General features: G+C 44.2%; 1 pseudogene; it reads left to right on the top strand.

The window, feature by feature from the left end:
- Positions 1-307: 307 nt before the first annotated feature.
- Positions 308-13,627, top strand: part of LOC102836459 — a 47,972-nt pseudogene continuing 34,652 nt past the window's right edge.

Raw genomic sequence — 13,627 nt, 5'->3', positions numbered from 1 at the left:
CCTTTGGGAGTCTCAGTTGATAAGATGGGGGAGTAACAATACTTATTGAATTCTTATGAGTGCTAGATGGGACAATTAATGTGAAATGCTCAGGACTGAGCCCAATGTATAATCACTGCTCAATAACCATCTGCTGCCGTTGGTGGGACGACAAGTAACCTTGTTAGGATGCTAACATTCCCGGGTTCTGTGAAGATTCCATTTAACTGCACACCAGCCCTGCACAGTTGGCACTGGGGTCTCCACTGTACAGGACAAGAGACGAAGGCTCAGAGAGCAACTCCCCAAGGTGGCAGGAGCCTAAGAGATGGAGCCAGGTGCCTGCCCGCACACACCTGTGCTCACTCCCCTGTACTACCTGCCCCTGTGGTCTCAAGCTCTGCAGGAAGAGGAAGGTATGAAAGCACAAAACTGGGTTCTCACCATGGTGTGTTCTCCTGCAGCCTTGGAAGATGTTAGATGGTGGAACGTAACTCTCCTACCACCACCACCATCACCAGTGAGGCCGGCATTATGAATGGGGGCATCAAAAGTTTGGGGAAAATTCAAATTATCTTTGATTCCTATTTTTCCATGAACTTTTTTTTAACTCCTCAAACAATGGACTGGGCAGCAGGAAGGCAGGAAGCTTGATGCCAGACAAGTTACTTCACTACAAACCACAACCCAGGATTTTGAAAATCCCTGCCACAAATCTACCCCAGCAACTCAAGAGACAAAAATGTGCCCTCCTGGTGTTTTTGGAAATGTGCTTTGATGTTCTCAGTTTGGAAGGTCCTGGCGGGTCCTGGTGGTTCTGCCTGACTCCAGATACACAAGCACAGCCACTAACAGCTGCCCAGGTCCTCTGTCCCTACCTGGTGTCCAGGCAACCACCTGCCCTACACAAAGCCTCCAACAACTCTGCTGGCTTGCTCTGGGGCAGCGTCCAGCCCTCCCTACTAGCCTTGCAGACCTGGCTGGGTGGGCCTGGTAATGAGACCCTTACTTCATCAATTTACACCCCCTGCTAGCCTAGGCTGTGTGTGAATAAAGGGATGAAAGCACCCTGAATTCACACTTGCAAGGACCAGTCAGGATCTTTGTGGGGACATCTGCTGGGGGCCAGGGAGACCTCCAAACACATCATTTGCATCAGCTGTTCTATTATGAGCGGAGAGCTGCCTGCAGGCTACCCCAGCACAGGGAACAGAAGGTCTACAAAGTGGCTGTGATCAACCACCTGCTCTGTGAGGAAGCCCCCCTGCCTGTCCAGGAAACCCCTTCAGCCCAATAAGGCCACTGATTAGCCATTGGAAGTAAAACGAATCTTTGGGTTATAATGAGTTATTGGGAAGATGGGAATGAAGGGGAAGACTGGGTAGAAGAGGAGACATACCTGTTTGTTTTGGCTCTGCTGTGTTGAATGGGAAAAGGAAGATGTTTCCAGGCAATTGCTTTTAAGTGACTACTGAAATTAATGTCTCGTTCCAGCGTATCTTTGTTAGAGTATTTACCTCTCAGAGGGAGTAAAGAAATGAGGAGGAAAAAAACAACATAAGATGAGCTCCCCTTCTGGAATGGCAAGGAGATCAAGTGGACCTCGAGCTGGGAGCATGTGGCAGAGGGGAGGATGATCCGGGACCAGGTGCTCAGGCCTCTCCTTCCCTCAAACACTGACAGGATTGCTGAGCTGGGCACCACAGACATTGGTGGGGTTTGTCAAATGCAGCCCTTCCTAGCAGAGGGAGAGAAACTCGGGCCCAGATTAGCAGCTCACTTTGGAGTTCCCCAGATCCCCATCATGACTGGTGAGCAAGTCCTGGGCAGGGCTCACTGGAGTGCTGGAGCTAGATCCATACTAGTGAAAATGTGGGACCTTAGGGGGAAGGAGGATCTGCAGACCCAAGTGTTATTGTTCTCAGCCCCCTGAGCTGAGAAGCAGGGCCTAACAGTATGTATGTGTTTGCTTTCTGAAAATTGAAGTTGGGTCTCCAAATACTCTCCGCACTATCCAAAACAATACCACCCACCCAACCCTTCCATCCTGCCCACTGGCCTTCCTGGTTCCTTGGGATGGGGCATGGTAGAGAGCACTCTAGACCAGTTGGAGAATGGTGAGCGCTATGTTCCTGCTGAGGTGGATCCTTTCCCAGTCAGAACCTGCACCCCGGGAGCTGTGCACGCCCTCTAGCCACCCCAGTGCTGAGAACCATCTGTCCTTTCCTTGAAATGCTAGATCTGGAGTTTGGGGGATGAAGTCAGCACAAAGTTGGCAAGTAGGGTGAGACAGCCAAGATTCTGGGGCTTTGCAGTCACTGCAGGAGGCCACCCCACAACCGCCCGAGTCTGGATGGCTTTGGTGGGCTGTTCCACCTGTTTGGTCCCTCCTGCTCCATCTGTGCCCTCTCTGGGGCCTCTTCCTAGCCTCAGTCCCACTGGGTGAAGACTACAGTGACTCCTGTGGCCTAGCAGAGGAGCACCCTCCAGACAACCAGGCTGTATGGAAACTAGGGAGAAGGGTGGAGACCCTGTACTTCAAGGGGGTGGGTGGAGGGTGGATGTGTGGGATTCTTATGGGGCTCCCTCTCCTGGAGGGTCCTGGGCTCCAAGGCCACGAGCTCCCCTAACTTCACTATTCCACTAATGAAGGAGCCCAGAAGTACCGAAATTCAAAGTCTCTGGCCCTGAACTGGGAGAAAGGGGCAGTCTCTCAGGGCTGAAGGCTTTGAGGAGCAGCGTAGGCTGCCACTCAGCTACGTGATCCCACGCAGGCTACGCATCTTCTCTGGGTTTTCACTTCACTGATAAAGTGAATCAGGAGGCCAAACTCTAAAGTGTATGAAGATTTTTTTTTTTTAAGGATTCTTGAATACAGCCAGGCCTCTGTGAACAGAAAGAACTCTTCATTATATAGTTTTAAAACCATCAAAGAAGGATAGAGGATAATGTTTATACATTATTGGACTGTGAGTGAGGGGCTCACTGGTCTTATACTTCCTATCTAGCAAGGCCTAAACTCCCTCTGACCTGGGCCTATTTATACATTTACTGTTTGATGATTGGACCTACCCTACTTACTCGAAGCATTTGGCTTCATTTATTGAGGTAATGAGGGGCCAAGCACTGATGGGACTGAGCGTTTTCTGTGTGTTCTCTTACTTACTCCTTCCCACAGGCCATGAGGCTGGCATCATGATCATCTTCAGAATGCAGAAGAGCAACCTGAGGAGAAGAGAAGATGCAGTAAGGAAGGTACAAAGCAGCTGGAACTCAAGTCTGTTCTGTTTGAACTCAGAACCTCATCTCTTCATCACAAATATAAAACACATGAGCGTATTTTCATAGGCTACAGTCCTGGTGTGAAGCTGTGGGTTAATGCACTGGACTGAAAAGTCAGTTTGAATTGCAAGGTCGGCAGTTTAAGCTCACTAGCTGCTCCTTGGAAACCCTATACAGGGTTGCTATGGGTTGGAACAGACTTGATAGCACTTAACAACAACAATAACAATAGTCCTGGTGTGGTGTTGTAGGACAAGCACTTGATTGCAAGGGTGGTTTGAGCCTCAGGGTAGGCAGTTCAAAGTCATCAGCCACTTCCCAGAAACACCATACAGGGTTGCTATGAGTTGGAACCGACTCAAGGGCACTTAACAATAACAGTAGCACTATCCTCATGGGAGGGGCGATTGTGCTTGTTTTGTGAGATCTAGAACTGTTGTTGTCATGGTGGAACAAAACGCTTCTCTGTGTCCATGATTGGTTTAAGTTTGGACCACTGTGATCCCATTGGCTTATTTTCAGAAGCAGATTAAGTTTCTATTGACAGATGGGTGGTGGCTATTCATGAGGTGGGTTGGTTGGGAATGATCCCAGGTCTCCCACAGAGGGTGAGAATTCTACCACTGAGTTACCAGCGGATTGACAGCTACAGGTGTGGAAACAGACTCAGTGAAGCATAGAGCCTGGTCAGGGTGAGGCACGGTGGACAACTTCATATGTTATATAGGAATGGACTGACCATCAAAATCAGGCTCCAGCATTATCATCCCTACTTTATGGGTGCAGTCCTTGAGAGTGGGGACACAGTCCAGAAAGGCTGGATGGGGGCCAGGAGGGAGAGTCACAAAAGCTGAGGCCTGCAGCAGGGACCCTGCTGTGGACCAGATAGTGATAGTCCTCAAGAACTGGGCAGTGTGAGGTCTGTGGTCCTGGATGGAGGGAGATGCAGACAGTGGATGACAGCACTGAAGAGTTGTGAACGCTGAGAACCATTATGACTTCCTCTCAACTCACTAGCCAGAAAGTCCCAAGTACAAAGACCCAATTTGCTACAGGCCCAGACAGAAGTTGTGTTGAAGAGAAATCTGTGTTCTGCCATGAGGCATAAAGAAACATGAGCATCAAGTGGAGGTAACGGTTGAGAGGATAGGCAGGTAGGCCTTGCTCTGGCCTATGGGAAGAGAGGGAGATGTAGCACTGGGCTACCTGGAATGGAATGTAAACCATAGGCAGCCACCTTTGAGCTACCTGAGTGTGACATCTCAGTTGTCCTACCTGCCAAGCTTCCAGGAAAGTTCCCTGAGCATCTATCTCTACCTAAAACCCCCAACCCTCCATAAGAACGTAGAAGAGGCTTTCTGGAATACCTTGCTGCCTGTGGGTACCCAGTGTGTGATTGAATTGTGCTCCCCAATTCACTCTCCAAATATGTATTGAAGTCCTAACCTTTGTACCTGTGGCTGTGATCTTGTTTGGAAATAGGATTTTCTTTGTTATATTAATGATGTCACCTAGAGTAGGTGGGTCTTAAAACTAATCACCTCTGAGTTATAAAAAGAACCGAGACACTCACAGGGGAAACCACCATATGAAGCCAGGTGTGCATGACTGGTGCATGTACAAGTCCAAGAACACCAGAGATTGCTGGCAGCTACCAAAAGCTATGAAAGTGGTGTGTGAAAGTTGGAGAATGAATAAGGACTACCATAGAAGAATTGATGCATTGGTGACGAATATTGGAAATACCATGTGTCTTGTTGCTGTTAAGTGCCGTCAAGTCATTTCCGACCCATAGTAACCCTGTATAGGGTTTCTGAGGAGCGGCTGGTGAGCTTGAACTGCTGACCTTGTGGTTCAAACTGACTTTGCAGTCCAGTGCATTAACCCATAGCACTACATCATGTGTCTTAGGATGATGGGTTTTCTAGAGACGCAAAACCAGGGAAACATATATATGTATATATGTAAAGAGAAGTTTATCATCTTACAATTGTAGAGTCCCAGGTCCCCAGGGGAAGAGAGACAGTTCCTCCTGCATGTCCATTTTATTGGGAGCAGGCCACATCCCTTTAATTGATTGGCTGCTCATAGTCATTCATCATAGAGTTAATTATGCCTATATTAGGTTTCATCACCATGGTAGTAAGCATATCACAACTATTAAACTTCTGAAAATCCTGGCCTAGTCAAGTTGACACAAACCCTAACCATTACACCATGGACAACAGAAGAACAAACACATCTGTTTTGGATTAAGTACCCCCAGAAAGCCCCCTGAGAATCAAGAATGGTGAGACTTTATCTCACGTACTTTGAGCATGTTATCAGGAGTGACCAGTCCCTGGAGAAGGTCATCAGCTTGTTAAGACAGAGAGTCAACAGAAAAAGAGGAAGACCTCCAGTGAGACAGACTGACACAGTGGCTGTAGCAATGGGCTCAAACAAAAATAACAGTTGTGAGAATGGCAAAGATGGGCAGTAGTGTTTCCTTCCATTGTGCATAGGGTCACTAAGAGTTGGAACTGACTAGACAGTACCTAACATCAGAAGCTAAACTAGAAGCTGAAGGGAACAAGGAAGGCCTTCCTTCTAGAACGAAGCCTTGAATTCCTAAACTGTGAGAAAACACAAGTTGTGGTAGTTTTTGTCATAGTAGCATTAGCTAACTGAGACAACCAGGGCAGCAATGTAAGACTATCACTGTTGGTCCCCTCACTTCTGACAGCTGCCAAGACAGAAATGGAGTTTCTATACCCCTCAAAGTTTGGCATTACTTTCCATAGGCAACCTAAGTACTGACCAGTTTTGAGAGTTTATCACCCTTGATGGGTCCTTTTCACAGAGCTTCCTAGATTCCCTGATGGAGAAAGACTATAACCCTGATGTTCTTGCTAATGCAACCCGGAACCAACAAGGTTCAGATGAGACCCTCAGTGACAAAGACACTGGCCTGGAAGCCCTCCAGCTGGAAGGCCTGCATTCCATTCCTGCCTCTTCTACCTACAGAGCTGTATGACGTTGGACTAGTCCCGTACCTTCTTTGGACTTGGTTCCTCATCAGCAATGGGACCTGCGTGGACCTATGCAGTCCTGGGCAAACTTGGATTCTTCCTGAGACCATGCTGCACTTTCTCTTTCCCAGGGGGAGTCAAGGAGATGCTTAGGGGTGAATTGTCCCCCAGAGGCGGCCTAGTCTCCCAGTTGGGAGACCCTGGTATTCTCACCCTCGTCCAGAATGTGTCAGCTTAGACATTGCCCAGGAGGTTGTATGCCAGCATCATTGATTATTGACAGTCTTCTTGATTTCCAAAACACTGATGGAGTCCTGGTGTGGCACTACAGGAAAAGCAATGAGCCACTAACTGAAAAGTTGGTGGTTCAAACCCACCAGCCACTCATCAGAAACCCTATACAGAGTAATGATGAGTTAGAAACAACTTGATGGCACTTAACAACATAGCCCTGAGGCAAGGTGAGGTCCAAGCCGGCCTAGAGAAAATCCCCACTCATGCTGAGGAGACTCAGCTGAGCTGAGCTTGTTTACCAAAGCAGAGCTGTAATCCCATCACTGGCATAGCACTACTTTTCCAGAACATTCGAGAGCTGTGCTGTGTTTGCAGAGGGGAGCCAGTGTGATCAATATGGATGGAAAGTTACAAACAGCTGGGCTACATTGTGAAGAATGTAATTAGGTTGCCTGCGGGATGTTTGGGAGACCAGCCATGACCTGAAATGGGACAGCCTTTCCAGCAGCATCTGAGGGGCTCAGGACCCCCCAGGGGCTAATCAGGCGCAGTTCCCCTAATCCTCTGGGGGGCAAGCCCCAGGGTCTCCTCAATTTCCTGGGTTGGCAGGCTCAGCCGGGTCACGTTGCTTTAGGCCCCACTGGGATCTGAGAAGAGCCAGCATCTCCACAGGTGAGTCCTAATCAATTCTCCCCAGGTCTTGGGAAGGAGGAGCCTCGGAGTGCTGTGAAGAGGGCTGAGAGTCGCAGCAGCCCTGGTCAGTACTGAAGAAGACTGAAATCACAGAGGGGGAGTTTCTCTAGAAAACCTGAGCAGTATGGTATGGATGAGGAGGATGGCTGGGTCCCACCACTGGCTCATCACTTCCCAGTGCTGTGTTTCAGTTTTCTCATCTGTAGAATGGGGATAGGTTAGAGAATGTGTTGGCACCGTGGGTTAAACATTGGGCTGTTAATTGCAAGATGGTTGGTTCAAACCCACCAGCAGGAGGAAGTAAGACTGTCTGTTCCTGTAAAGATTCCCAGTCTTGGAAACCCTAAGGAGCAGTTCTGTGCTTTCTTATAGGGTTGTTGTGAGTCAGGGGAAATCCAATGGCAGTGGGATACAAAGGACAAGCACCAGGCTTGGAGCTTATTTTATGATTGAGTTAGAAGAGGAGTGAATCCTTTGGACAGCTAGGGATTGACAGTGTCAAGTTACCCAACAAGCAAGATAAGCACAGGCTTACTTGTGCTTACTTACCAATCTGTAGTGAATACTTTCACATGTTTCCAAAGATTCTGCTTCTACATATGGCTTTTATCTATCTCTCTCCCAACCCCACAGCGCCTTCTTACAGAATTTAGGATCCCTTTCAGGAATGGAGGACTTCTGGTGTGGTGCTGTGGGTTAATGAGCCAGACTGCAAAGCTGTTTGAACTGCAAGGTAGGCAGTTCAAGCTCACCAGCTGCTCCTCGGAAACCGTATACCAGGTCACTATGGATCAGAACCGACTCCACGACACATTACAAAACATAAATATACACGGGAGTCCTAGTGTGGCACTGTGGGCTAATGCGTCAGACTGCAAAGTCATTTGAACTACAAGGTCGGTGGTTCAAGCTCACCAGCTTCTCCTTGGAAACCCTCTACAGGGCTGCTATGGATCAGAATCAACTCGACGGCACTTAACAACAACACATGAATGGAGTACCCAGTAAGCAAGGTAAGGATGAGTTTACTTACCTTCTTAGCTGTCTGCAGTGAACGGTTCTGACCCTGAGGGTTAAGAAAGGAATGAGCGGGAGAGGTAGAAGAAAGTAAAAAGACCCATGTCTTCTAGGCGTCAATTTGCGTGGATGAACATAGAACAATTGTAGAAAAAAATTACATAAAAAATGTATAATCCAGTGCCATGCATATAGAAGCGATGCCCTGGATTGTAACTCCTCTCCTTGCAGAATTACCATGTGAAGATAAGGTTGTTATTGATGTTAGGTGCTGTTGAGTCACTACCTACTCACAGCGACCTTATGCACTGTAGAATGAAACACTGCCTGGTCCTGCCTGCGCCATCCTCACAATGATTGCTACACTTGAGTCCATTGTTGCTGCCACTGTGCCAATCCATCTTGTTGGGGTCTTCCTCTTTTTCACTGACCCTCTACTTAACCAAGCACGATGTCCTTCTCCAGGGACTCACTGGTCCTTCCAAAGTATGAGAGGCTAAGTCTCTCCATCGTGGCTTTTAAGGACCATTCTGGCTGTCCTTCTTCTATCACAGATTTGTTTGTTCTTTTGGTGGTACATGGTACTTTTTATATTCTCCTCCAATACCATAACTCAAATGCATCAATTTTTCTACGGTCTTCTTTATTCGTTGTACAACTTTCACATGCATATGAGGCTATTGAAAATACCATGGATTGGGTCAGGTGTCCCTTAGTCCTCAAACTGGCATCTTTGCTCTTGAACACTTTAAAGAGGTCTTGTGCAGCAGATTGGCCTAATGCAATATGTCATTTGATTTCTTGACTGCCGTTTCCATGAGTGCTGATGGTTTATATGAGCAAAATAAAGCCTTTGACAACTCCAATCTTTTCTCCATTTATTTGGATGCTGTTTATTGATCCAGTGGTGAGGAGTTTTTATTTCTTTACATTGAGATGCAACTGATATAGAAGCTGTGGTTTTTGATCTTCATCAGTAGGTATTTTAAGTCCTATTCATTTTTAGCAGCAAGATAGGATAGAAGGGAAAATACTCAATCCACTTGAATATAATTGTTGCATTTCACTTTGGACAAGCAACATATTTCTGGTGAGTTCCACATGGCATAAAAATTTGTAAATTGTATCATATTATTTTTGAAGGACCTTTTTTTTGAAGTATAGTATACTTACAGAAAAGTGCACTGATCACTAGTGAAAGGCTTAATAAATTTTTACAAATTGAACATACCTGTGTAGCAAGTACCCAGATCAAGAGAGAAATCATTACCAAAACTCTAGAAGCTCCCTCTCCTGTCTTCCCTCTAGTCTCCTACCTTCAAGAACAACCACTCTCCTGATCCATAAGAGCATAGATTAATTTGGCCAGTTTTTACTTTATTTAAAGGGATTCATATGGTTTATGCTCTTTTGTGTCTATCTTCTTTTGCTTAAAAATGTACTTATAAACTTCATTATACAAATTTATAAATTGTTATGTATAGCTGTAGATTCATTCTCATTGCTGTAAAATATTCTATTTTGCAAATATATCATAATTTATTTACTTCTACTTTATTCTTTATTGACATTTAATTCTAATTTTATCTTGTAACAAATACTGCTATTATGCATAATCTGGTAGGCTAGTATGAGCATTGGTAAATATATGTATGCATTTCTGTTGGGTGTATTAAGTTTTATGTTGTTGTTGTTAAGTGCCGTTGAGTCCGTTCCAACTTACAACAACCCTGTATAGGGTTTCCGAGGAACAGCTGGTGAGTTTGAACCACCAACCTTAGGTTCAAAATGACCTTGAGATCAAGTGCTTATCCTACAGCGCCACACTAGGTACTGTCAAATCGATTTCTATAGTGGTTATACCAATTGAGAGTTCTAGTTGCTCCACATCCTTGCCAATAGTTACTATTTTCTGGTTTATTTATTTATTTATATATTTTTTCACTTTAGTCACTCTGGTTGGTGTGCATTGATAATAGATTATGGTTTTAATTTGCATTTTCATGATGACTAATGAAGTTGAGTGCACGTTAATCTATATACCAGCCATTTAGATAAAAACTTTTCAAAGAAAATGCCTGTTTAAACAATTCACCCCTTTTTAAAAAAAAAAATCTATTTGGGTATCTGCCACTTTCTTATTTATTTGTAGGAATTCTAGGAGTTCTGCAATTCCTTTAAAAATGGACAAATTTGTGTTTGGTATAAATAATGTTTGTATCTATATTTAAAAAATCTTATAATTGGGTTTTCTTAGAAGCAAATTACACAACACATAAGATTTCAACAGAGGTAAATCATGGGGAAATTCAGTCTTGAACATTCCAAATATGCACTTCCTCTTGAAAGAGAAGAGAACTATTGCTGAGTTCATTTCATGTTGCTTTGGCATGTGGAAATGGGCAAGGTCATTCTATATGGGATCGAAGCAAAGAGCTCAGTGGATGAAGTGACTGGTAGACAATGACGAAGAACATGAATTGGACAACCAGTGTTAGTCCCACTGTTGCACTTTGACATAACTAGGCTCATCAATATGCTCAACAAGCAGTTGTGGGATGCAATTGCATCTGTCAGGAACATAGCCAGAAATGACAAGTAAGTGGTGGAGGACTTACAACTTAGATGGACCGGTGTATGGAGAGTCAGTGTCAGCTCAGCTAAGAAAGATATCCTGATTCAATTTGGAACAATCTGCAAAACACAACCATGGAAAAAAGTACCTTGGATGATCACCCAGATTAATGCAGACATGCAGTCAAGCATTTTCCAGATCGCTAGAGCATTCCTTAGGTGTGAAGGGTAAGGAAGAGCAGTTGGCTCAAGTCACACTTTAGAGAATGGCTACATTCCAATCATCAGTGCCGTAGGCTAAGACAACACCAAGCTGACCCTCCAACCTTTGATACTACTATGAAATAATTTTTCCTTTTTAATTTTCTTTCATACCATGCAATATGATAATATACACACAATTATCCCTTGTGAAATGAAAATAAAAGCTCCCCCAAAATGTCTCGGCTGATATTTTTATTCATGCAAATAAACATGCTAGACACTATTAGAGGATAAAGAAATATATAATACAAGGTGTGCCTTCAAGAAGTTCACAGTATTATAGAGGAAATACAAAATAAATAATTAATTTCAAGATATGAAGTGGTTGTGAGTCAGATTTGCAGAGTGTTTGTAGAGAAGGGATCCTGGTGTGGCAATTTCGGATAAGCACTGAACTGCTAACCATAAGGTTGGTGGTTCAAATCCACCAGCAGCTCCTCCCCTACACAGGATTGCTGTGCATCAGAACCAACTCAGTGGTACTTAACAGCATAACAACAACAACAGTGAAGGGGGCTTAGCCAGTGACTGAGGAGGGGAGAGGGAGGGATAAGAAGTTTTGAGAAAGTCTTCCTGAAAGAGTGAATCCCTTAGAGTCTATTTCTTCTTGTCACTTGCAAAGGGGCTATGCTTTTGAAAAGCTAGGAAATCACAAAACCCCACCATTCATTAGAGAAGAAGGAAAAGTTCCAATTTTCCAACGGTTTGAATACCCCATGCTGTTATAGCTGTAGTCCTCAATATTTATTTTAATGATTTATTTTTTTTTCTGTTTTGAACATAAACTCAATGAAAGTTAATTAAAATGATGCAAAATGTGACCTTGTGTGAATTAATTAGTACTAGTCAAAAATGAACTCTTTTCAACTTTTTCTTTCTATTCCTGACCTATGGAAATCTCAGCAAACATCTACCATCCCTTTCCAAAGTACTGTCAGGACTCCTGGTTTTTAACATCTTTCTCCTGCTCAAAATTATAAGAAGGGGTAGTTGGGCAGCCAGGCAGGTCAATTCCTGGTCTCATTATGCTGGAATTTAGTGGCGAATCAAACAGATGTGGGACTGAGGTGAAGAGAATTATGAGTAAAGGTAATGAGAAAGCTAAGAGTCCATCTGGAAAGCAAACTGCCACCAAATAAGGAGGTGTGAGAGTTAAAAACTTTTTTCAATGATCTTGATATTGTTGTGAAGTGCTGTGGAGTCAGTTCCAACTCATAGCGACCCCGTATAGGGTTTCCAAGGAGCAGCTGGTGAGTCTGAACTATTGACCTTGGGTTCAAACTGACCTTGCAGTCCAGCGCATTAGCCCACAGCACCACACCAGGATGCTGTCCTTGATTAGCATATGTCAAAATACCAATAAAATCAGTTGGGATGCATTTGGCTGCAAGTAACTGAAATCCAATTTCATTCTGATTTGAATAATTAGGATAGAGCCAATACTGTGATTTGAACTTCTAGCCTCCAAAACTGCAAGTCAATAAATTTCTGTACTCTAAAACCACCCATGGTTGTTTATGTGTCTGTGTTTAAGGCAGTTTAATATTTCATATAGAAAGTCTGGAGGTTGGCAGTTGCAGAGTTTGTTAATTCACTAGCTCACTAGTGCCCTTAAAGATGCAGCTTATTTCCTTCTCTCTACTCTGCCATCCCGTCTTATCCTCATAGGCAGTTCTCAGAATAGACCCAAGATGACTGCCTTAGTTTCAGCAATAATATACAGGCCTGAGAGTCTTTAGAAAAGTGAACACTCGTATTTTGTATCCTCTTTTTGTTTAAAAAAAAACCTTCCCAGAAGTCTATGAGAAGATTTCCCTCTTAGTTCCATTGTAAAAATCATATTGTATGGTCATGCTTAAATCGGTGATTTGCCGGGGGAAATCATTGTGCTATGTTTCTCTCAGATCTGGAAGTTTCCCCGATGGGATCACACTAAGATCAGGCAGTATATGGAGTCGCCATGAGTAAGAGTGAGTTAATAGCAACCAAAACCGCCAACATAGGTATGAACAGATAGGAAAGTCCTTAGCAAAATTGTGGAGCGCCCAAAGCTTGACTTCTGATATCTGGAACCTTTGTTCCTATATTCTTCCTTAAAACCAAATATTACAACAAAATGTGCAAAGACCTGGAGTCAGAAAACCAAAAAGGGAAGAACATGCTCAGTATTTCTCAAGCTGGGGGAACTGAAGAAAAAATTCAAACCTCGACTTTGATTATTGAAAGATTCTCTGGGCAAATTAGTGAATGATAGGGAAAGCATCAAGAGAAGATGGAAGGAATACACAGAGTCACTGTACCAAAAGGAAATGGTTAATGTTCAACCATTTCAAGAGGTAGCATATTATCAAGAGCCAATGATATTGAAGGAGGTAGTCCAAAGTGCATTGAAGGAATTGGCAAAGAACAAGGTACCAGGAATTGATGGAATAAAAATTGAAATGTTGCAAGAAAGTGAGGCAGCACAGGAGGTGCTCACTCATCTATGCCAAAAAATTTGAAAGACAACTTTCTGGCCGACAGATTGGAAGAGATCCGTACTTGTGCCCATTCCAAAGACAGGTGACCCAACG

This window comes from Chrysochloris asiatica, unplaced genomic scaffold (genome assembly GCF_000296735.1).
Source record: "Chrysochloris asiatica unplaced genomic scaffold, ChrAsi1.0 scaffold00060, whole genome shotgun sequence".
In the NCBI taxonomy this organism is placed as follows: domain Eukaryota; kingdom Metazoa; phylum Chordata; class Mammalia; order Afrosoricida; family Chrysochloridae; genus Chrysochloris; species Chrysochloris asiatica.
The sequence above is the reverse complement of the archived record's forward strand: the minus strand, read 5'-3'. Positions and strand labels throughout refer to the sequence as shown.